Source organism: Lissotriton vulgaris, chromosome 11 (assembly GCF_964263255.1).
Source record: "Lissotriton vulgaris chromosome 11, aLisVul1.2, whole genome shotgun sequence".
In the NCBI taxonomy this organism is placed as follows: Eukaryota; Metazoa; Chordata; class Amphibia; order Caudata; family Salamandridae; genus Lissotriton; species Lissotriton vulgaris.
Genome location: NC_141699.1, coordinates 66,055,997 through 66,078,092, shown reverse-complemented (window position 1 = coordinate 66,078,092; position 22,096 = coordinate 66,055,997). Strand labels below are relative to the sequence as shown.

Genomic DNA, 22,096 nt, shown 5'->3' with positions numbered 1-22,096 from the left:
AAGTTATAAATGTAAACCCCGCTGGGCCCACTCAGCCCTTCATACTTTTGCGTCCATGGGATAGATTTACAAGCCCCTTGCGTCACATTCACACTGCTGTAAAAAATGCTGCAAGTTTACAACTTGACGCATCTATGGAGATGCGTCACGTTGTAAAGCCCTGTGTGACATTATACCTCTGACAGGTATAATGTACGCAGGGTAGGCGTTCCCACGCAGGAAAGCCTTGTAAAAGTGACGTATTGAAATCTACAAGATTTCACTGCGTGACTTTTAGGACGCCAATGCCTCAAAACCTTACGCTTGCTTGGAGCAGGTGTAAGGAGTGACTCAGTGTATTGGAAATAGGCCACCACACGCATTGCTGTAGTTGAATTGTGCTTGCGACACGACTCCAGCAATGCGTGACTTTTCCACCAACAGATGCGTCAGAATTTCTGACGCATATGTCAATCCTTGTCCATATACGGTGGCGCAAGGGTTTTTCACTCAGGTGCAGGGAAAGTGACTCATCTATATAGATGCATCAGTTTCTTGTAAAACTGCCCCCATATATTTAGTAACATTTAATTGGGTAATGCTAACATCTACCCTTCATAGAGCTATAAGACAGCGTGTTCTACATTAAACAAATAAGAGCAAAGGCTGTGGGACTCGTCTTTAAAAAGGCAACTGGCAATCTACTGGCTTTTCTAGTGCTTGTTTGTTATGGCACTAGCAAATTAGAAAAAAGGCTTTGGCAAAGCCAATACGTCTCGCCTTTGGCAACTGTATGCTTTGCAAGTGGTCTTTAGCAATGCTTGTACAGTGCTGTGCACCATTTTTTTATTTTAAATATATTTTTATTGCAGGAATTAGTAAATCGTTACAGTATCGACCAGCTCTGTATCATAAGCAGTATCAACAGTAGAAAACCCCTTGGCCCCCCACCTTCAATCCCAAACACAGCCATCCGGCCCACAACCCTGGGGTCGGGCGGCGAAAAAAGGGGGGTCCGTAGGATGCTTGAGCTGGTCCGGATGATACACTGTCCGTCATCTGCTTTTCTAAACAAGCCTATAAACCCAAAAGAAAGGAAAGAAAACCCCCACCCACAAAATACTAAGCAAAGAAACCCCACCCCACCCCACCACCAGCGCTAGGGAGCCACCTATATAGGATCTGCCTTGGGACCCACGGGGAAAGCAATAGGACCATCAGTACAATCGTTTACTGGGACTCGGGGCGAGTCGCTTCTTCACTTTCCGAGTCGCTGGGGGCACAATAATCCCTGAGGGCCTGAACCAACATTTCCCATTCCAACGCGGCCTCCTGCGCCTTCTCATTACGCTGCCTCCAAGCTAGTTGATACCTCAGCGCGCTCTCCCCCGCCGCCCATTTCAAAAGCTCACTGTGCCATCTGCTGCCTGTCGGACCAACCCGTGCCTTCCAGTTCCTGGTCACCTCTCGCTTAGCCAGGAGGAGCCCTAGGTCGATAAATTTACTAGAAATTTTATTTCTGGGGGTATGGGGGAACCAGTGCAGCAGCCCCACCGCCGCATCGAATGACAAGGCTCTCCCCGTCACCTCCTCCAGGGTCGTCTCCACTTCCCGCCAGTAAGATGACAGACCTGGACAGGCCCATAACATATGTAGGAGGTCCGCTTCCGGCGCCGGACACCTAGGGCATGCCGCCGAATTCGTGGCAAAATATCGCCGGATTTTCACCGGAGTTAGGTACGCTCTATGGAGAACGTAACAGTGCACCAGCTGGAAACGGGCGTTGCGAGTGCCCTTCCAGGCTCGTCTCACCAACTGGGACCAAGTCGTCTCTGGGATCTCCCTACCAATGTCCTCCTCCCAGCGGTGTCTGAGAGTGGTGAGAGGGGCTAACCCTTCGTTGATCAACCTGCCGTAGAGGCAAGTGACCGCCTTCACCGTGCCCGCCGACATCATCACATACTGACACACCTGAGATAAGGGGGGTTCCTCCTGCCCGTTCTTCCAGTGGGCCTGGATCGCTCTCGTAATGGCCGAGTGTAGCAGAAAGTCACCACGGGGGATCTCGAAGCGGTCAATAAGATCTTGAAAGGATAAGAGCGCTCCGTCCTCGTATAAATCCCCAACCAGCTGTAAGCCGGCATCCTCCCAGGCCGCCAAGCGCGACCAATCCCCGCCGTGGGGGAGGGCCGTCAACATCCCCAACGGTATTTCAGGCGCGTACGGGATCCTCAATTGGCCCCGGGCGTGGGCCCGGTTCCAACACAGGCGGATAGTCCGCTCCTCCATCGACAAGTCCCGAAGGGCCAGTCGCTGTCGCAGCGCTATAAAGGATAGAACATGCCTTGCCATGCCCGTTCCCCTCCCATCCTCCGGGCCCCGGAATTCCCTGGCGACCTCCTGGGTGAAGGTCTGGAGCTGTGCCGCCAGATAGTACTTTTCGAAGTCCGGCACCGCGAGCCCCCCCTCGTCTTTCGGTCTCATCAGGGTCTTGAGGGCCACCCGCCGGCGGCCCGATCCCCAGAGGAATCCGACCACCATGGAGCGTAGCAGTTGAAACGTGGCCGGTGGGACCCAGATCGGTAGAGTCCGGAAATAGTACAATAGCCGAGGAAGCGCCACCATTTTAAGCAGGGCGATCCGTCCCGCCACCGAAAGCGGCAGCGTGGCCCAAAAGGCCATGCAGCCTCGGAGTGCCCGAATGCTGCGGGCAATGTTCCCATCTAGGAGGTCAGGTTGGTCGTGATAGACAAACACCCCAAGGTACTTAAAGCAGTCGGGTTCCCACCTAATCTCCCTACTTAGAGCAGGGGCAGGAGTGCCCCTGCGCACCGGAAAAAGACAGGTCTTGGGCCAATTCACACGGAGCCCCGAGACCTCCCCGAACTCCGTAAGCGCCTCCGCCGCTCCACGTAAAGCGTCGATCGGGTCCTCCAGGAAGAGCAACAGGTCATCCGCATACAGTGAAACATAATGCGGGCCCGCAGGTGTCCACAAGCCCGTATAATGGACTCCCGATCGAAGATGCAGCGCGAGTGGCTCCACCGCCAGCGCAAAGAGAAGTGGGGACAGCGAACACCCCTGCCGCGTGCCTCGTTCTACCGGATACTGCGAGGAGATCAGCGGTCCCGCCCGGACCCTGGCCGACGCGGAGGCATATAGAACCGTGGTCCACCTGATAAAGCCCTCTCCGAGGCCGAATCTCCGCAGTACCGCGCAGAGGTAATCCCACTCCAGGCTATCAAAAGCCTTCTCTAAATCCACCGACAGGACAACCGGGGATGGGGCATCCACAAAAGGTTCCCCTAGCAAACGGACCAACCTGCGGATATTCATAGTCGTGTTCCGTCGTGGGATGAAACCAGCTTGGTCCACATGTACTAGGGAACTCATGTGTCCCAGCAGCCTCAAGGCCAGGATGCTGCTCAATATTTTATAGTCCACCGTCAGCATCGATAGAGGACGGTAAGACCCCGGGTCGGATGAGTCGCGGCCTGGCTTCAGGAGAGGAACCACCAACGCCTCACACATCGAGCTCGGGAGTCGCCCCAGCCTCTTCGCCTCCCTGTAGACCACCAATAGCCGAGGGGCTAGGAGGTCAGCGTAAGCTGCATAAAACTCTACCGGCAGGCCATCTAGGCCCGGGGTCTTGTTTCTCGCCATCCGTTTGATGGCCCCACGGATCTCTCCCAACTCAATGTCGGATCCCAGGGCTTTTGCCACCTCCTGCTCCACCGTGCAGAGCTCCAGTGGACGTAAATAATCCTCAAGTCGGTCAGGGTCTCGAGTGGAGCGACTACGGTATAGACATTCGTAATAATGCCGGAAGCAGCTAAGAATCTCGGGTTGGGTGTGCACCTCGGTGCCGTCCGCCTGTCGCATACTCGTCGTCGATTGGGATTGGCGCGTAGGGTTCGCCAACCACGCCAACAACGCGCTCGATCTGTCCCCCTCTGCAATGGATCGGACCGTGTAGGCCTTATAGTCAAAACAGCGGAGCCGTTCGACCTCTGCCGCCACCTTTTCCCTCGCCTCCGCCGTTGGTACTTGCAATTCCGGGTGCCCGGGGCGCCGAAGTTCAAGCTCGCGGAGTTTCCGATCCGCTGCATCTAAGTCAGCCAGGATAACCCGCCTCATGCCCACCTTTTTAGAGATACAGTAACCCCTAACCACTACCTTAAAAGCATCCCACTCTAACGCTCTGGTACTCGCGGTGCCGCCGTTGGACGCAAAAAATTCCACCACCTTGTCCCCCAGGTCCGCCCTGAAAACACTGTCCTCAAGGGTCTCGGGTTGCAGCTTCCAGGTGGGCACCGCCGGCCTCCCGGGGAACCAGCGAAGGTCCAGCAGGAGGGGGTTATGGTCCGAGATGGTCCTGGATAAGTACTCGGATCGGAGCGCCGCCGAGACCAGTTCGGGCGACCCCAGGAAGCCATCGAGTCTGACATGTAGCTCATGAAGGCTCGAGAAATATGAATAATCCCGAGCTGCGGGGTGATGCGCTCTCCAGATGTCCGTCAAACCCCAGCGAGTCTGCCAATCCTGGCGACCCTTAGCTGTGCGACGAACCGGAGAATCGGGAAGCGGTGGATGCGAGCGATCAATGTCTACGTCTACTAGGGAATTGAAGTCTCCGCCAAGCAGAAGGGGCCCGGAGAAGAAGTGGGCCAACGAGCCCGATAACCTGGAAAGGAAGGCAGTCTGGTCCACGTTAGGAGCATACACACAGCAAACGTTCAAGTCCCTCCCTCCCAGTGTTCCCGAGATGGCCACGTAACGCCCCTCTGGAAGTCTCCGCCAAGCAGAAGGGGCCCGGAGAAGAAGTGGGCCAACGAGCCCGATAACCTGGAAAGGAAGGCAGTCTGGTCCACGTTAGGAGCATACACACAGCAAACGTTCAAGTCCCTCCCTCCCAGTGTTCCCGAGATGGCCACGTAACGCCCCTCTGGATCTACCACTGTTTTCGTGACCTGGAAGGGGACCCCCGCCCTGATCCATATTAGCGCCCCTCTGGCATAAGCGGAGTACGAGGTGGAGAAGACCTGCCCCCGCCATCTACGCTGTAGCGCCGCCCCTTCCGCCTTGTTCAGATGAGTTTCCTGCAGCAGCGCCATTTGCACTCCCCTACGCACTAAGTAAGCGTGGACCTTGTGGCGCCTGGACATAGTATGAAGCCCCCTTACGTTCCAAGTGACACATTTCAAATTAGCAACATCAGCCATTGTCCCATAAAGTTCTCGCACAGTCTCCCCATCCGGGTCCCCACAATAGAAAAACATCATTCTTCCCAGCGCTGATGGCGGCCATTTCCCCCAACCAAAACCAAACCACCCAAGAACGAACCAAACCCTCACCCACCCGCCCCAGAACAGGACCCAAACTATGCCATCCAGATCCCATCCAAACCTCGCCTTCCAGCAACCCAGTAACCCCAACTAATCCCACGGTCGCCACCGTGGGAAGGCCTTAAGGGCCAGGTGCGGGCTGGGCGGAGGCAGTGGGCCCTCGACGCTTAGGCCACCAGGACCACTGCAAGCCCTAAACAGTGTCGACAACCTCTCCCGGGGCAGAAGCAGGGCCCCCCCCCCCCCTCGTTGTCAGCAACTTATAGACGGCAACCGCCTCCCCCCTGCCGGGCCCCCACCCAAAAGAAGGCAGCAAACCCCGTTACCCTTGTCCATCCAAAAGGTCCTCCACCGATTTCGGTGTGATCACCGGAGTATGGGCACTATCAGTTACTGAGTCCTCCGAGTCCGATGGTGCCACCTCTTCACCCGGGTGTTCCTCCTCCTCGATGGCTTCGTCCCGGGCACCCGACAACTCCGACAACACTTCCAGCACTCCCCTCCGCTCCGATGATGTCTCCGCAGTGGAGGGCCCACCCGTGCGGCCACGGCGATTCCTGATCCTCCTGGATCGCCGCCTCTGTTCTGGCTCATCTGCCTGTTGGGACGACGAGCCGAAACCATCTTTCCCTGCCCTATATAGCTCGAGCCAGGCACAGACATCCTCCGGGGTGTCGAAGAACTGAGTTTTGTCGTCTATTATGATGCGGAGCCTCGCAGGGTAGAGAAGTGAGTACTGGATGCCCTCGCTCCTGAGCTCGCGCTTGACCGCCAGGAAGGAGAAACGCTTGCGTTGAGTCTCGTAGGTGTAATCCGGAAAGATGTTCACCTGACTGTTCGCTACTTTGAATGGACCATCACGGCTGGCGGCGTTGAGGATTAAATCCCTGTCCCGAAAATGTAATAAACGCGCCACCACCGGCCTCGGGGGGCGTCCCTGTTGCAGCGGCCGCGCCGGGACTCTGTGGGCACGCTCCAGAGTGTAGAAGGAGGATAGCCCCTCCGGAGCCACCGTGTCGCGGAGCCAGGCCTCCAAGTATGTCACCATATCGCAATCTTCGATTTTTTCCGGGAGGCCCACGACACGAATGTTGTTCCGCCTGTTGCGGCCTTCCGCATCCTCCGCCCTCTGCTCCAGGGATGCAATCCGGGACAGGGCATCCTTCATCGTCGCAGCCAAGGTTCGCTGCGCCGGCTCCAAGGTCTTCACCGAGCCCTCCACTTCTTTGACCCGGTCCGAAAGTTTGCCATGGTCCGCTCTGAGGAGACCAAGGCTCGTCGCCACCTGGGCAATGTCTTGTTGGAGGGCCGATCTCGTAGTCGTTATCGCCTCTAGGACGCGGTCAAACTGCCGTTGCATCGGCGCGCCATCAGAACTCTTTGGGTCCCCAAGCTCTTCTTTGTCCTGGGCTTCCGAGTCCGAGGCGGTCGGGGTGGGCCCCTTGGCTCCCCTAGGTTTCCCCATGTCGCCGGGGGCACTCCGTGAAAGTCCCGGAGTAGGCGTCTCCGGGCGCAGGTGTCGACCACGACCCTCCTGGCTCCTGGTCCTCAGATCGAATACAGGAGATCTCCGTCTCCAGGGCCTGTGGAGACTTCTCCGCTTCAACTCACGCCACCGCCACGGCGTCCGAGGGCACCGATGAGGGGGCGGAGACAGCCGTCGTCGTGCCAGGCAAGCCCACTCACCCGCTAGGGATCCAGGGTGAGGGTCCCCAACTCCACTGGACGATGTGTAGCGCCAAGGTGTCGCGCCTCCCATGGAAGTGGGCTGGCCGGGAAGATGTAGCTAGGTGCGGAGTCGCGAGACGGGCCACCGCCCAGAGCACAGGGCGTCCGCTCCCGGGGTCCCCCACAGCGTGGGCACCAGCCCGGCCACCCAGCCGAGTGCAAAGTCGTCGTGAGAGATCCGATCCAATAGACAGCCAGTGCACAGAGCAGTCGGGGATGGCGAAGTCGGGCGCAAGTCGCCGCTCGCTACGCTCCTCCAAGTCAGTGGGTCCGGCCAGGGGGACAAAGAAGTACGGGCGCCATGTTGGGACGCACTCCGCGACTCCGCAAACTTCGGTTGCGCTCCGGAACAACCCTCGTCTGAGCTCCACCAAGGGCCCCGGCAGGTCTCCGTCGGTCCGCTCAGCCGAGTGCGGGGTCTGGGGTGCCCCGCAGCCACCGATTTACAGGATAAATCCGGGCTCAGTCCCGGAGCCGAGCTCTCAGGCGACCATCGCCATCGGCGCCCAAGCCACGCCTCACAGTGCTGTGCACCATGGCTAAGAAGAAAAAAAACATGACGTAGCCATGTCATTTTGTAGGCACGTGCAACACGCATGCATACACCTACAAAATGACGCAGGGCTTTTTTTCCCTTTATATCTCCTCATCTGAGTTGGATTGGAAGACAAAATTTTAAAAAATGTGGGAAATGACTTATTTGAAGGCATTGGCGGAGCAATGGGGGGGGCACAGAAGCAATATGTGGGACTGGAAACAACATGGAGGGCGCAGATCTTTGAGAAGGATTGCAGAAGGAGCAGGGAAAGGAAAGCAGAGAGAAAAAGTAACATAACCTGCAAAGGGGTAGAAGCATACCTGAGAAAAAGCAACATTGTAGAGAAGCAGACAATAGCAAACACATCAAGGAGAGAGGGGAAAGAGAAACACAGAGTTAAGAGATAGCAGAACATAGAGAGGAAGAGAAGCACACTATGGAGACAGCTGGAAAACACATGCACTCTTGTGGAATGCTTTAGTAAAAAGAAAAAGTAGGTCCCTAAAAGTAAACAGAGAAAGTACAGACGCCAAACCATTAAAGAGATGGCAAAGAGACTATGCTCCATGGGAGGGACAAACAGAAGATGGACAAGGCAAGCTATTGAGTAAGAATCAGACAAATGAGTGACAGTAAGGCCAACCAGTGGTAAGCAATGTTCTTGGTAAGCCCACAATATGTCTTTCGAAATCTGGTAGGCTCAACCTGCAAAGCATTATAGACAAAAGTATTATTTTATTTTTCCCTTTAGGACTTTTGTAGAAGAGCCACATGCTGCCGTACGACCCCAAACGAATTTGTAAAGCTTAACATATAAGGACAGTGAATATCTTTTCTTGTGTTTTGGGGCCTCCCAACATGAATGTTAGCTAGGTTCAACCTCATCTGGCTCCGATAAGACAAAATATTGCACTTTAATATTGGAAACATTTTTAAATTCTGCAGCTTTCACCCAAAATTCAAGGCTTTGGAACGACTTATTTTTAAGGATAATTCATCTATTACAAAAGCGATTTTTACAAAGAGTGCAAAGAGACATTTACTTTCTATTAAAGAAAGAATATCTCTATAACATATAAATATTATATCCCAATTAAATGCGTTAAATATTGACAGGCCAAAATGAGGAGCAATATGTTTTGTGATATTCATTAATTCTACATCCACAAGACAATTTAAACACAGAACAAAAACCTAATTACAACTCTGAACAAAGATAGGGAAGAACACTATAAAAATACCCAACTCTGAAAAGAGTATTTCAGAAATGTGAGTTGGTTTGGAAAGAGTTTCACCCCCATCCACTTATGTCACAAAGGTGAACACAGAGATGGTGCCAGGAATGCAAAAGCAGAAAGCCAGTGTGAAATACTGGGAGACAGGGAATCTCATAGATTTCAATGCGTCACTTCTATGACCCTTTCTTGCGTTGCAACGCCCACCCTGCATACATTATAGGAAGACGGCAGTTTGAAGAGAAGACAAGTACTTAAGAGTGCCAGCGATACAAAGAAGCAGGATATATCCCATCTGTAATAAATCCGTCTTCTCAGGATTTTGCACCAACATTATTTCACAAAACCATTCTAGGGGGCAGGAGGTTGGGGGTGTTGGGGATGCCGCCGAGCTCTTTGCCGGGCTGGTTTTCGGCCGGTTTTGTTACAGGGCTGCCAAAACGGCCCTGCAACAAAATCGGCCCCAGGGGCCCAAAACCGGCCCCCACCCGTGCAGCGCACCGGGGGACTGCCCGGTGCCCGCTACGGCCAGTCCGGCCCTGTCTTTAAGTATGGCGGCTGCGCCTTTCTTTTGTTCTGCACGGCGAGGTTCACCCACCTCTATTTCCAGCACCACGTTGTGTCACTGCGGTATGTGTCTGGGAGACCACCCCATCAGTCAGCATGTATTCTTGTGGGCAATAAATGTGAGGGGACAACCCTGCATGCAGCCTGCATGTACAGTATACACGACAAACAGTGCAGATAGTGTCCATATTAAGATTTTCTTTTCCTAGCTGGCTTTCTGCTCCTCTCCTATATTCTGGGGCTGTGATTGAGATGTTTGGTGGGGCAAAAGGGTTCAACAGCAGCCAGGTGAGGATATTTTATTTATTTATTTATTATTACATTTATTAAGCGCACAGCTACCCGGAGGTTTCCCGGCGCTAAAGCAAACTGAACGGTGAAAAGAGGGAGGGACATTAGTTGTTAAAAAGCCATGTTTTTATTCCTTTACGGAATTTCAGAAAGCACGATTCCGTGCGCAAGGGTTGAGGAAGAGAGTTCCATAAGGATGGAGCCAACAGGGCAAACGAGCGGCCACCCATTTTGGCTCTGTTGATGCGTGGAATTTTAAATTTGTTTTGTGACGAGGACCTGAGTGTACGGGGGGGAACATATTGTTGGACTAAAGCAGCAAGATAACGCGGAGCTCTATCAGTCATGATTTTATGCATGTAGCAGAGTGCTTTAAAGTGCACTCTGCTTTCAATGCGCAGCCAATGCAGGTTACGCCTGTGATGAGTGACCGATGATCTTGCGGGAAGGTGGCAAATCAGACGAACCGCCATATTTTGAACCACTTGGTATTTCCTGGTTACCTCTTTGGCAGCACCTAAGAGCAGAATGTTCCCATAGTCCAGGCGTGAGATGACAAGGGCCTGGACAACAGTCCTCAAAGTGTCTGTAGGCAGCATCCAAGTGATCTTTCTCAGCCACCTGATGATGGTAGTACAGGTGGCCGCAACTTTCACAACATGATGTTTGAAAGTGAGTTGGTTATCGAAGATCACACCGAGGTTGCGCGCAGACACTGATGGAATGGGTAAGGGACCCATCTCCGGAGGCCAATGGTGAGGGCCCCAGAGAGAGGTGTCGGGTCCAAACAGGAGCAGCTCTGTTTTGTCCCCGTTGAGCTTCAGTTTATGCTTCAACATCCAGTCCGATATGTGCTTTAATCCAATTTGGAGAGAGGATGAAGGGAGGTTTTTGTTAGTGGAAAGTGAGTAGATGACCTGCGTGTCATCAGCGTAGGAGTAGATTGTAAGACCAGCCTGTTCGTCCAAGAACGCAAGAGGCCTTACGTACAGGTTAAAGAAAAGGGGGCTGAGGATAGAACCCTGGGGAACACCGTGAGAAGAAGGAAGGGTGGAAGATACAGAGGTAGAAGAAAAGACTTGAAACGTGCGATCAGACAAAAAGTTAGCAATCCAGGCCAGGGCGGTACCACCAACACCAACTGCCTCCAAGGTGGATAATAAGATGGAATGGGAGACGGTGTTAAAAGCGGCACTCAAATCAAGCAAGATGAGTGCCACCGTCTCACCATTATCCACTTGGCGCCTGATGGTTTCTGACACGCCAAGGAGAGTAGTTTCCGTGGAGAAACCAGCCCTAAAACCGGACTGGGATCCATGGAGAAAATTGGAGGATTCAACAAAAGAACTAAGTAAAGAATTGACATGTTTCTCCAAAATCTTGGAGAAACAAGAAAGCAAAGAAATAGGGCGAAAGTTGGAAGGATTATTCGGATCAGCATTGGCCTTCTTTAATAGTGGTACCACCATTGCGTGCTTCCATTCATTCGGAACAGTCGCTTCTACCAATGAGGCGTTGAGGACATCCAAAATAATGTGGAGAGGAACTGGGTCGAGGGAACCCAGAACTTGAGGGGGGAGAGGGTCAAGGGGAGAACCCGATTTGATGTCCTGAAGGTATTTTTTAAAAAGCGCAGGGGAAATAGGATCCCAGGAAAGCAATGGGGGAGTAGTAGGCAAGGAACAAGGAGGAGTAACCAGGGGCGCGACAAGGGTAGGGGTAGCAGAAGTGGAATTAAAAATGGCATAGATTTTGTCTATCTTTTCCCGGAAAAAATTAGCAAGAGCATTACACTGTGCAGTGTCTAAGCATGGGTCTTTCGGAACTGAGGAAGCACCAGAGAGCTCCTTAACAATTTTAAACAGGGCCTTGGGCCTGTTTTGAGCCGTGAGTATGGTGTTGTTGGCAAAGTTAGCTCTAGCAGTGTCACATGCCGCATGGTAGGATTTAAGAGCGGATCTATAATTAGCTTTGTGCTCGGGGTTATACTTTGCACGTCAAATACGTTCAAGTTTCTTGCAATTGGATTTTTCCAGGCGTAAAGAGTCATTGAACCAGGGCGCCGGGGGGTGGTGAATTTGAGTTTTATTTTTTTGGGTAGGTAAGCAGGAATCCAAGGCTGTGGTTAACCATGATGTAATTGTGGGTAGCTCTTTGATCGTTGTATTAGAACCTGACGGGATAGAGTTGGCCAGAAAAGAGTTAAATCTGTCAAGGTCTAGACGTTTCCAGTTCCTACTAGTTTTGTGGGTAAGGTCTGGCCTGGAAGTGTCAGCTATACATATTTTAACAGAAAACTTAACTAAAAAATGATCTGACCAAAGAACAGGGGTAGAGGATTGATAGGAAATGGTCGTCAGATTGGAAATAATAGGGTCTAAAAGGTTACCGGCCTTATGCGTAGGGTCGGAATTATAGAGATGCAGGTCAAGAGCTTCAAGATCTTGTAAGAGACGTTGAGCAATAGCACACGAGACAGAATTAAAATGAATATTTAAATCCCCAACAATGGTAAAATTAGTGGATTGTGATAATAAAGGAGCAATGAGTTCAGGAAGTGCAGTAGCCCAACCGCTCACTGATCCAGGTGGACGGTAAATCAGGATGCCAGTTAAGGTAAATTTGGGGGAAAGAGTTAATTTAAACAGGCCCGCCTCACAGTCAGGGAAGTCGAGGTCTTCCCATTTACAGGAGAACTCTCTTTTGTAAATAACAGCAATTCCTCCACCGTCTTTAAGTGCTCGGTTTCTCCCAACGTAGGTGTAATCATTGGGGAGAGCCATGGTGATATCTGGACCAGAGCTATCATTAAGCCATGTTTCGGTCACAAACAGAGCAGCAGGACGATCTGACTCCAAAAGATCGAAAATATCTCTCTTATGTTTGGAGAGCGATCTACTATTAATGCTAATAAAGGTTAGTTCTGAAGAGTGATTGTGTAAGGTGGGACATATATTACACGCAGGGGAGGGTAAGTACCAGAACGAAGACGACATACTGTCAGTGCTAGATTCAAGAGAGTCCAGGGCCAGGGAGCAGTGGGGGCACACAACAGGGGCATGTTGACAGTTTAACACAGTATGCGAAGGGCAAAATGATCCCCGCAGCAGCAGGAGAGCGGATCTAGAGTATGAAAGAGGAATTCGTGCAGGGGGGCTGGGCCCTGGGCCCGTGCTGGCGCGGACGGGCGCAGACGGGCAGGACTTTGGCACGACTTCGGCGCGAAGTCGGCGCTCCCGCTGCGCTCGTCCGCTGCGCTTCCGCCATTGTGTCATTAAGTACACAAGAGGAAAGAACCACTAGACCGCTCACCTGCCAATTAGCCAGCAGGGCGGAAGTGGGGATGCAGGGCGGAAGTAAGTGAGCGCTCGTATGGCCACCGCCGCTGCAAACGGCACAAGCCGTGGCGGATCGGTGCCAGGAGCCGGGGACAGCGAGATTCAATTAAAATATGCAGGTAAGTTTACAGGACGTTGCGCCTAGGGAGGCGATCACAATATAAGCGTTGCGCCGAGGTCGGCGATCAATAGCAGAATGAAGCCGGTGTGCCCATTAAGATCAGCACATTACACACAAAAGCGGTAGCGCTGAAAAGCGCTAAACCACGATAGTACAAATGCAGTTTTTAAAATGATAAAAAAGGATCCAGTCACACACGAAGCAAACCAGCCTCTCTCACCAGCAGTTAGCCCCGGACTGACAGGAAGCTCGGTTTAAATAAGAACAGCAATATAATCCACTAGACCGCTCACCTGCCAATTAGCCAGCAGGGCGGAAGTGGGGATGCAGGGCGGAAGTAAGTGAGCGCTCGTATGGCCACCGCCGCTGCAAACGGCACAAGCCGTGGCGGATCGGTGCCAGGAGCCGGGGACAGCGAGATTCAATTAAAATATGCAGGTAAGTTTACAGGACGTTGCGCCTAGGGAGGCGATCACAATATAAGCGTTGCGCCGAGGTCGGCGATCAATAGCAGAATGAAGCCGGTGTGCCCATTAAGATCAGCACATTACACACAAAAGCGGTAGCGCTGAAAAGCGCTAAACCACGATAGTACAAATGCAGTTTTTAAAATGATAAAAAAGGATCCAGTCACACACGAAGCAAACCAGCCTCTCTCACCAGCAGTTAGCCCCGGACTGACAGGAAGCTCGGTTTAAATAAGAACAGCAATATAATCCACTAGACCGCTCACCTGCCAATTAGCCAGCAGGGCGGAAGTGGGGATGCAGGGCGGAAGTAAGTGAGCGCTCGTATGGCCACCGCCGCTGCAAACGGCACAAGCCGTGGCGGATCGGTGCCAGGAGCCGGGGACAGCGAGATTCAATTAAAATATGCAGGTAAGTTTACAGGACGTTGCGCCTAGGGAGGCGATCACAATATAAGCGTTGCGCCGAGGTCGGCGATCAATAGCAGAATGAAGCCGGTGTGCCCATTAAGATCAGCACATTACACACAAAAGCGGTAGCGCTGAAAAGCGCTAAACCACGATAGTACAAATGCAGTTTTTAAAATGATAAAAAAGGATCCAGTCACACACGAAGCAAACCAGCCTCTCTCACCAGCAGTTAGCCCCGGACTGACAGGAAGCTCGGTTTAAATAAGAACAGCAATATAATCCACTAGACCGCTCACCTGCCAATTAGCCAGCAGGGCGGAAGTGGGGATGCAGGGCGGAAGTAAGTGAGCGCTCGTATGGCCACCGCCGCTGCAAACGGCACAAGCCGTGGCGGATCGGTGCCAGGAGCCGGGGACAGCGAGATTCAATTAAAATATGCAGGTAAGTTTACAGGACGTTGCGCCTAGGGAGGCGATCACAATATAAGCGTTGCGCCGAGGTCGGCGATCAATAGCAGAATGAAGCCGGTGTGCCCATTAAGATCAGCACATTACACACAAAAGCGGTAGCGCTGAAAAGCGCTAAACCACGATAGTACAAATGCAGTTTTTAAAATGATAAAAAAGGATCCAGTCACACACGAAGCAAACCAGCCTCTCTCACCAGCAGTTAGCCCCGGACTGACAGGAAGCTCGGTTTAAATAAGAACAGCAATATAATCCACTAGACCGCTCACCTGCCAATTAGCCAGCAGGGCGGAAGTGGGGATGCAGGGCGGAAGTAAGTGAGCGCTCGTATGGCCACCGCCGCTGCAAACGGCACAAGCCGTGGCGGATCGGTGCCAGGAGCCGGGGACAGCGAGATTCAATTAAAATATGCAGGTAAGTTTACAGGACGTTGCGCCTAGGGAGGCGATCACAATATAAGCGTTGCGCCGAGGTCGGCGATCAATAGCAGAATGAAGCCGGTGTGCCCATTAAGATCAGCACATTACACACAAAAGCGGTAGCGCTGAAAAGCGCTAAACCACGATAGTACAAATGCAGTTTTTAAAATGATAAAAAAGGATCCAGTCACACACGAAGCAAACCAGCCTCTCTCACCAGCAGTTAGCCCCGGACTGACAGGAAGCTCGGTTTAAATAAGAACAGCAATATAATCCACTAGACCGCTCACCTGCCAATTAGCCAGCAGGGCGGAAGTGGGGATGCAGGGCGGAAGTAAGTGAGCGCTCGTATGGCCACCGCCGCTGCAAACGGCACAAGCCGTGGCGGATCGGTGCCAGGAGCCGGGGACAGCGAGATTCAATTAAAATATGCAGGTAAGTTTACAGGACGTTGCGCCTAGGGAGGCGATCACAATATAAGCGTTGCGCCGAGGTCGGCGATCAATAGCAGAATGAAGCCGGTGTGCCCATTAAGATCAGCACATTACACACAAAAGCGGTAGCGCTGAAAAGCGCTAAACCACGATAGTACAAATGCAGTTTTTAAAATGATAAAAAAGGATCCAGTCACACACGAAGCAAACCAGCCTCTCTCACCAGCAGTTAGCCCCGGACTGACAGGAAGCTCGGTTTAAATAAGAACAGCAATATAATCCACTAGACCGCTCACCTGCCAATTAGCCAGCAGGGCGGAAGTGGGGATGCAGGGCGGAAGTAAGTGAGCGCTCGTATGGCCACCGCCGCTGCAAACGGCACAAGCCGTGGCGGATCGGTGCCAGGAGCCGGGGACAGCGAGATTCAATTAAAATATGCAGGTAAGTTTACAGGACGTTGCGCCTAGGGAGGCGATCACAATATAAGCGTTGCGCCGAGGTCGGCGATCAATAGCAGAATGAAGCCGGTGTGCCCATTAAGATCAGCACATTACACACAAAAGCGGTAGCGCTGAAAAGCGCTAAACCACGATAGTACAAATGCAGTTTTTAAAATTATAAAAAAGGATCCAGTCACACACGAAGCAAACCAGCCTCTCTCACCAGCAGTTAGCCCCGGACTGACAGGAAGCTCGGTTTAAATAAGAACAGCAATATAATCCACTAGACCGCTCACCTGCCAATTAGCCAGCAGGGCGGAAGTGGGGATGCAGGGCGGAAGTAAGTGAGCGCTCGTATGGCCACCGCCGCTGCAAACGGCACAAGCCGTGGCGGATCGGTGCCAGGAGCCGGGGACAGCGAGATTCAATTAAAATATGCAGGTAAGTTTACAGGACGTTGCGCCTAGGGAGGCGATCACAATATAAGCGTTGCGCCGAGGTCGGCGATCAATAGCAGAATGAAGCCGGTGTGCCCATTAAGATCAGCACATTACACACAAAAGCGGTAGCGCTGAAAAGCGCTAAACCACGATAGTACAAATGCAGTTTTTAAAATGATAAAAAAGGATCCAGTCACACACGAAGCAAACCAGCCTCTCTCACCAGCAGTTAGCATGAGCACACGCATATGGGACACAAGGGGTCTCGGTGTCTGGCTGCAGCAGGAGCAGGCAGTGAGAGCTAACTAGTGCCAGGATCATCTGGGGAGGGATCCATTTCACCTGGCAAAGCCATCCTTTGTCCACTGAACTCGAGTGGGGTGCTGCGAGGGGGAGGGGCTGTAACCCCCACTGTATATCACCAGCACGGGCATTCCTTGTTTCAAAAGTTTCAAATGCCGCTTGAGTTTTTAAGAGGAGGCTGTGCTGCTTGTAGGGGGTAATGCCAAATGGTATTCATGGAACTCGTTAAGAAGGAGGTCCTGGTTTTAAAACAATACCATTCATGTTGGTGGAGGCTTGCCTGTCAATTCAGCAAGCCTTTCAATGTGACAACAGTCAGAGTATGGAAACTTCTTCCTGCTCATTAGGCAGTTTTTGTTAGTGCTCCACCTCCGTATGGCCCAAGTAGACCCTGTCATCTCTCCCCCACATACCCACTTCCCCTCTCATCTCTCGTCTTGCAATACCACTGCCATCTCTCATCCCTCCCTCACACTACCTGTCTCCTCTCTATACTGCCTACTCACACATGCTACCGTCCTCTACCTCCTCATGCGGTGCACTAGTCCACCTCTCACCTCCCCAATCTAGGTGCCCCTTCCAGTTGTCCCTCAACCTTTCTCTCCCTCGTACTGTTTACCATATCTACAAAAGCTATCACAGATTCTATTTTAAGCAATTCATGGGCAGCAGAGGGAGAGTCATATATATACATGTAAAACCAAGTTTAATGCGTGGCACCTAGCGGTAGTTCTTCAAAGTTCTTGGTACACAGCATTAAAATTTCATATATAATATTTCACCTGGTCAACTACAGAAGACGGTCACACCGGCTTTAGAATTGGGATTCAGGATTTCTCTAACAAGTTTATTGGATCCGAAAAATATCTTTCCATTGCTCTAAAAACTCTTAATAAAGAAGCGATGTATAATTTTATAAGTCGCGAAACACGTCATCCTGGTTTGAGATTTTAAGAAAATTCCAAATAAAATATTTACATTTTAGACATGCATCTATTGAATCTAAACTCCGGATATTGCAATATTAAATTAAGCAAATGTCTAGGGCTGGGCGGTAAATTCCGTTCTGCTAGCGGAATTTGTGTAATTTCGCATTCCGCGGAGAACGTGAAATTGCCCAACATTCTGCATTCCGCGACTCCGTGAAATTTTTTGCTTGTTCGCGTTCTCAAAATGCGCGTTTGCGAGATATTTCACCCTGAGCACGCAAACAGCAATTGCAAACAGTAAAAAAGCATCGCGAACAAGCAATTCCGTGTGTTTGTGGAATTTCTGCATGATCGCGGGGATTTTGACTGTTTTGCAGAGATTTGCGTAACGCGATTACGCAAATTCCGCCCAGTTAGTGCACCTTGAACATCCACTATTACTGTAGAGGCAGCAGCTTCCTCCCTTGAAATAATTCCCTGAAATATAGTTTTACATATTTATATGGGTTGTATTAGCACCAGTAAAAAGCAATAAGCTGGTGGTTGATAGAGCATGTTTTACTATACTGTGTAGTAATCTAATGATCACAAATTTATCATATTCTGCTGACACTCAAACTGTGGGCCGATGTCCATCAGAGTGTGACGCGCGGCTTGCAGCATCTTGACAGATCTGCAATTCCCACCTCACTGGCAATCTTTAAATTGGAAAAGAAACCCCTTCGATTTTGAATAAATGTTATTTAATTTAATTTCTATTCTTCCCTACCCGGAGAATCAACTATCTATCTTGATATGATTTGGCTCCTAGCACTGCCCAAACTGTAATTGTGACACTCAGCAATTTTGACTGCGCAATCTATGTGCAAGATGTAATACTCTCCGTGTAACAGAAAGCCCTCGAACCTCTGGGACAGTGCTTAATTTGAGCCGGTGGTTTCCAGTGCTTGGCACCAGCGCTTAATTTTGAGCACCCGCACTTATGACATCTGCCACATGGTGGCGATGTTTCTGTAATTTGGAGATGAGCAGAACAACAATTGTTTATTATTTAATATGTGTTAAAAACACCTAATACCTGCCGCTCAAGTTATTCTTATAGCTTTAAGGGTCTCAAATGTCTAATTTGTCACACTTGCAGCAGTGTGATGGTTAGTAGTTGTTTTGGTATTGTGATTGGTGATGCTGGCAGTGGCAATGGGAGGTGCTGGTTGTGGTGGCCTCCGGACGAGGGCCCTGGAACTTATTCTTTTACAAATAAAGCACTGGGCTGGGGATTGCCGAAGTTCCTCCGTGCCCTGGGACCTTCTGGTATATCTCAACTGTTTTGGGCATCTTTCCAGCCAGGCAACTCTGCTCTTTCAGCTACTCACTATTCTTGACTATGTAATCAGCTTGTTTTATGTAAACCTACAGTGCCGTTGTAATGCGCTCTAACATCTTGGGTAATGTTGTGCTATATAAAAGTGAGGTTGGGGGGTGAACTCCGCTCCAATCACAGAGTTTGTGGAGTTTTTTGCACTCTGCACTCCGCGTAGCTCGTGGAGTTCCGAAAAACTCCACTCCTCATAGCTGGCAGAGTTTTTTCCTCACTGGGGCTCGCGAACAGTAAGTTGGCAGGCGAGGAAAATCCAGTGCTAGACCACTTCCCTGCAAGATTTCTCAACACGGGCGGTCGCAACTGGTCGCTACCGCTCGCGTTGAGAAACCTTCCGTTTGCATTGAGGAAGTTGTCGCTCGAGTAGAACTTCTACTCGAGCGGCAGAAAGCAGCAGTGCCCTCTTGCACTGTGCGAGATGCAATTCGTGCTGATTTTACATCTCAGCACAAACACCTGGCACTAAAAATCAGTGCGAACGTCGCAAGGTAACCCACTACGCTGCTCGCGGAACACCGCCTAGCTTGGTGGAATTTTTTTGTCACTTTGCAGAGTTCCGCTACCGTGAACTCCACCCAGGCTTGCATAAGGAAAGAAATAGGAACTACACCACCTTGTTTTATGGCAATAGACAAGTTTTTACCACTCAGCTATGTTATCGATATTTTATTGTAGGTGTGTAGAAATGCCATAAAGCGTCTGCATCTTTGAAAAGAGAAAGACATCATTCACAACCAATATCACTTCTGTGATTATCCAAATACCCCCCAAACAAACCCAGGAAACAATTTTTTTTGTGCAGGGTCGCCTCGTGCTTAAGCTTCTTGAATGAGGCTGCAGCACTGGCGCTGCTCCTCCCAGCAATCCTCTGGTCTGCCACCTCTACATAGACAATGTTAAGACTTTCTGCTTAAACTCGAGACTGTCTGACATCAGCAACCCTTCCTCATCTCGAGCCTCTTGGCCTTTGCAAAGTGCTTGCCCCCGTATGCCTGACCCTTCTCGTCGAGACCAGCCCGCCCCTGGATTGCCTGGTCTCTGCTTGTGACAAAGGGCAACCAAGGTCAAGGCGGTACCTGAGGCTTGTGACAAAGGGCATATGAGGTCAAGGAGGCTCTGTCTACGCTTGTTGCAAAGGGCGTACAAGGTCGAGGGGGCCCTGTCTGAGACATGTGACAAAGGGCACCCAAGGTCAAGGCGGCTCTGTCTACGGCTTGTTACAAAGGGTGCTCTAGCTCAAGGCCGATATGTCTGAGGCTTGTTACAAAGGGCGCACAAGCTCGAGGCGGCTCTGTCTGAGACTTCTTACAAAAAGTGCGCAAGGTTGAGACGGCCATGTCTGAGGCCTGTTAGTAAGGGCACCTGAGGTCAGGCAGCCATGTCTGAGTATGGTTACAAAGGGCGCACAGCTCAAGGCAGCCATGTCTGAGGCTTGTTACAAAGTGAGTCCAAGGTCGAGGCGACCATATCTGAGACTTGTGATAAAGGGCACATGAGGTTAAGGCGGTTCTGTCTGAGGATTGTGACAAAGGGCACATGAGGTCAAGGCGGTTCTGTCTGAGGCTCGTTACAAAGGGCACATGAGGTCAAGGCGGTTCTGTCTGAGGATTGTGACAAAGGGCACATGAGGTCAAGGCGGTTCTGTCTGAGGATTGTAACAAAAGGCACATGAGGTCAAGGCGGTTCTGTCTGAGGATTGTGACAAAGGGCACATGAGGTCAAGGCAGCTCTGTCTGAGGCTTGTTACAAAGTGAGTCCAAGGTCAAGGTGGCCATGTCTGCGGCTTGTTATGAAGGCACGCATGAGGTCATGGTGGCCATGTGTGAGGCTTGTTACAGAGGACGCACAAAGTTGAGGCGGCCATGTCTGAAACTTGGTACAAAAGTCAGCCAAGTTCGAGGCGGCCATGTCTGAGGCTTGTTACAAAGGGCTCACAAGGTAGAGGCGGCCCTGTCTGAGACTTCTTACAAAGGGTGCACAAGGTTGAGACGGCCATGTCTGAGGCCTGTTAGTAAGGGCACCTGAGGTCAGGCAGCCATGTCTGCTTATAATTACAAAGGGCGCTCAAGCTCAAGGGGGTCATGTCTGAGGCTTGTTACTAAGGGCGCACAAGGTTGAGGCAACCATGTCTGAGGCTTGTTACAAAGGGTGCACAAGGTTTAGACGGCCATACTCGGATCCAGACATAGAAAAGCACTTCCACCGGGTTATCACATCAAACGTTTAGATAGAGCAACCGTCAAGGGTGGCGGGAGTGCAATCGTATATAAGGATACAATGACATGCCGCTGTTAGGTAGCCCGCTATGTGATTGTGAGAACGTCCACTTCGCGATTTAATTCTCTCCCTCTTCCACTCTCACTTTTACAGGCATCTTTATATACCGGCCCCCCCGGGGCTCCAGGGCAGTTCTGTCAATCTCTACTAGAATCAGTCACCAACATTGCCAGCACTGCAGCCAACTTCACCATCCTCGGAGACCTGAACCTCCATTTTGATGATCCGTTGGATCGGCGTGCAACAGATCTAGCTCTAGATCTCGCTTCCTACCAACTATCACAGAAGGTCTTGCAACCCACACACACACTAAAGGACACCTTCTCGACCCGATCTTCTTATATCTTGAAGAATTAAAAGGAATAGCCCATTTCTCCCTCTCATGGACAGATCACTTTTTAGTACCTTCTCTCTGGCACCTTCCAAAAATGGGCTCCCACACACAGGCAACATTAATCAAAACATGCCCCGGGTCTAAATTTTCTATAGAAGACTGGGTTTATGAATTAAATAACACCACACCTATCCCCACTAATGACCCTGTCGTAACTTACAGAAACTTTGTTAACTGGATCGAGAACTCCCTAATACGGTACTTCCCCCAAAAATTACTAGGAAGAATTCCAGACCTAACAAACACAAATGGTACTCTTCTAAGCTACGCCTCCTGAAACAACACGCGCAAAAAACTAGAGTGGACATGGAGAAAAGATTATGCACCTAACAAGAAATTAGCTTACAGGGAAGCCCTAGCAACCTACAAGGCCGAAATAAAAACAGCCCAGGCCACTTTTTATGAGGAAAGAATCTCACTATCAGCCAGTTCGCCCAGAGACTCCATTTCTATCATCAAAAAATGTCTTAAACTCCCCGATCCTCCGGTGGCACCTGACTGCTCGGGACGGCGCTGCAATGAACAAGCAGTTTTTTTCCTCACCAATGTTCAAAACATTCTGAAGCATATTCCCCCTCCCCCCCACTACCCCAGAC

The 22,096-nt window shown here is 51.0% G+C and overlaps 1 protein-coding gene across 2 annotated transcripts in view; it reads left to right on the top strand.

Annotated features, from left to right (window-relative positions):
* LOC147678985 (somatomedin-B and thrombospondin type-1 domain-containing protein-like) overlaps window positions 1–22,096 on the top strand; it is a 325,963-nt gene that overhangs the window by 245,147 nt on the left and 58,720 nt on the right. The window lies entirely within an intron of this gene.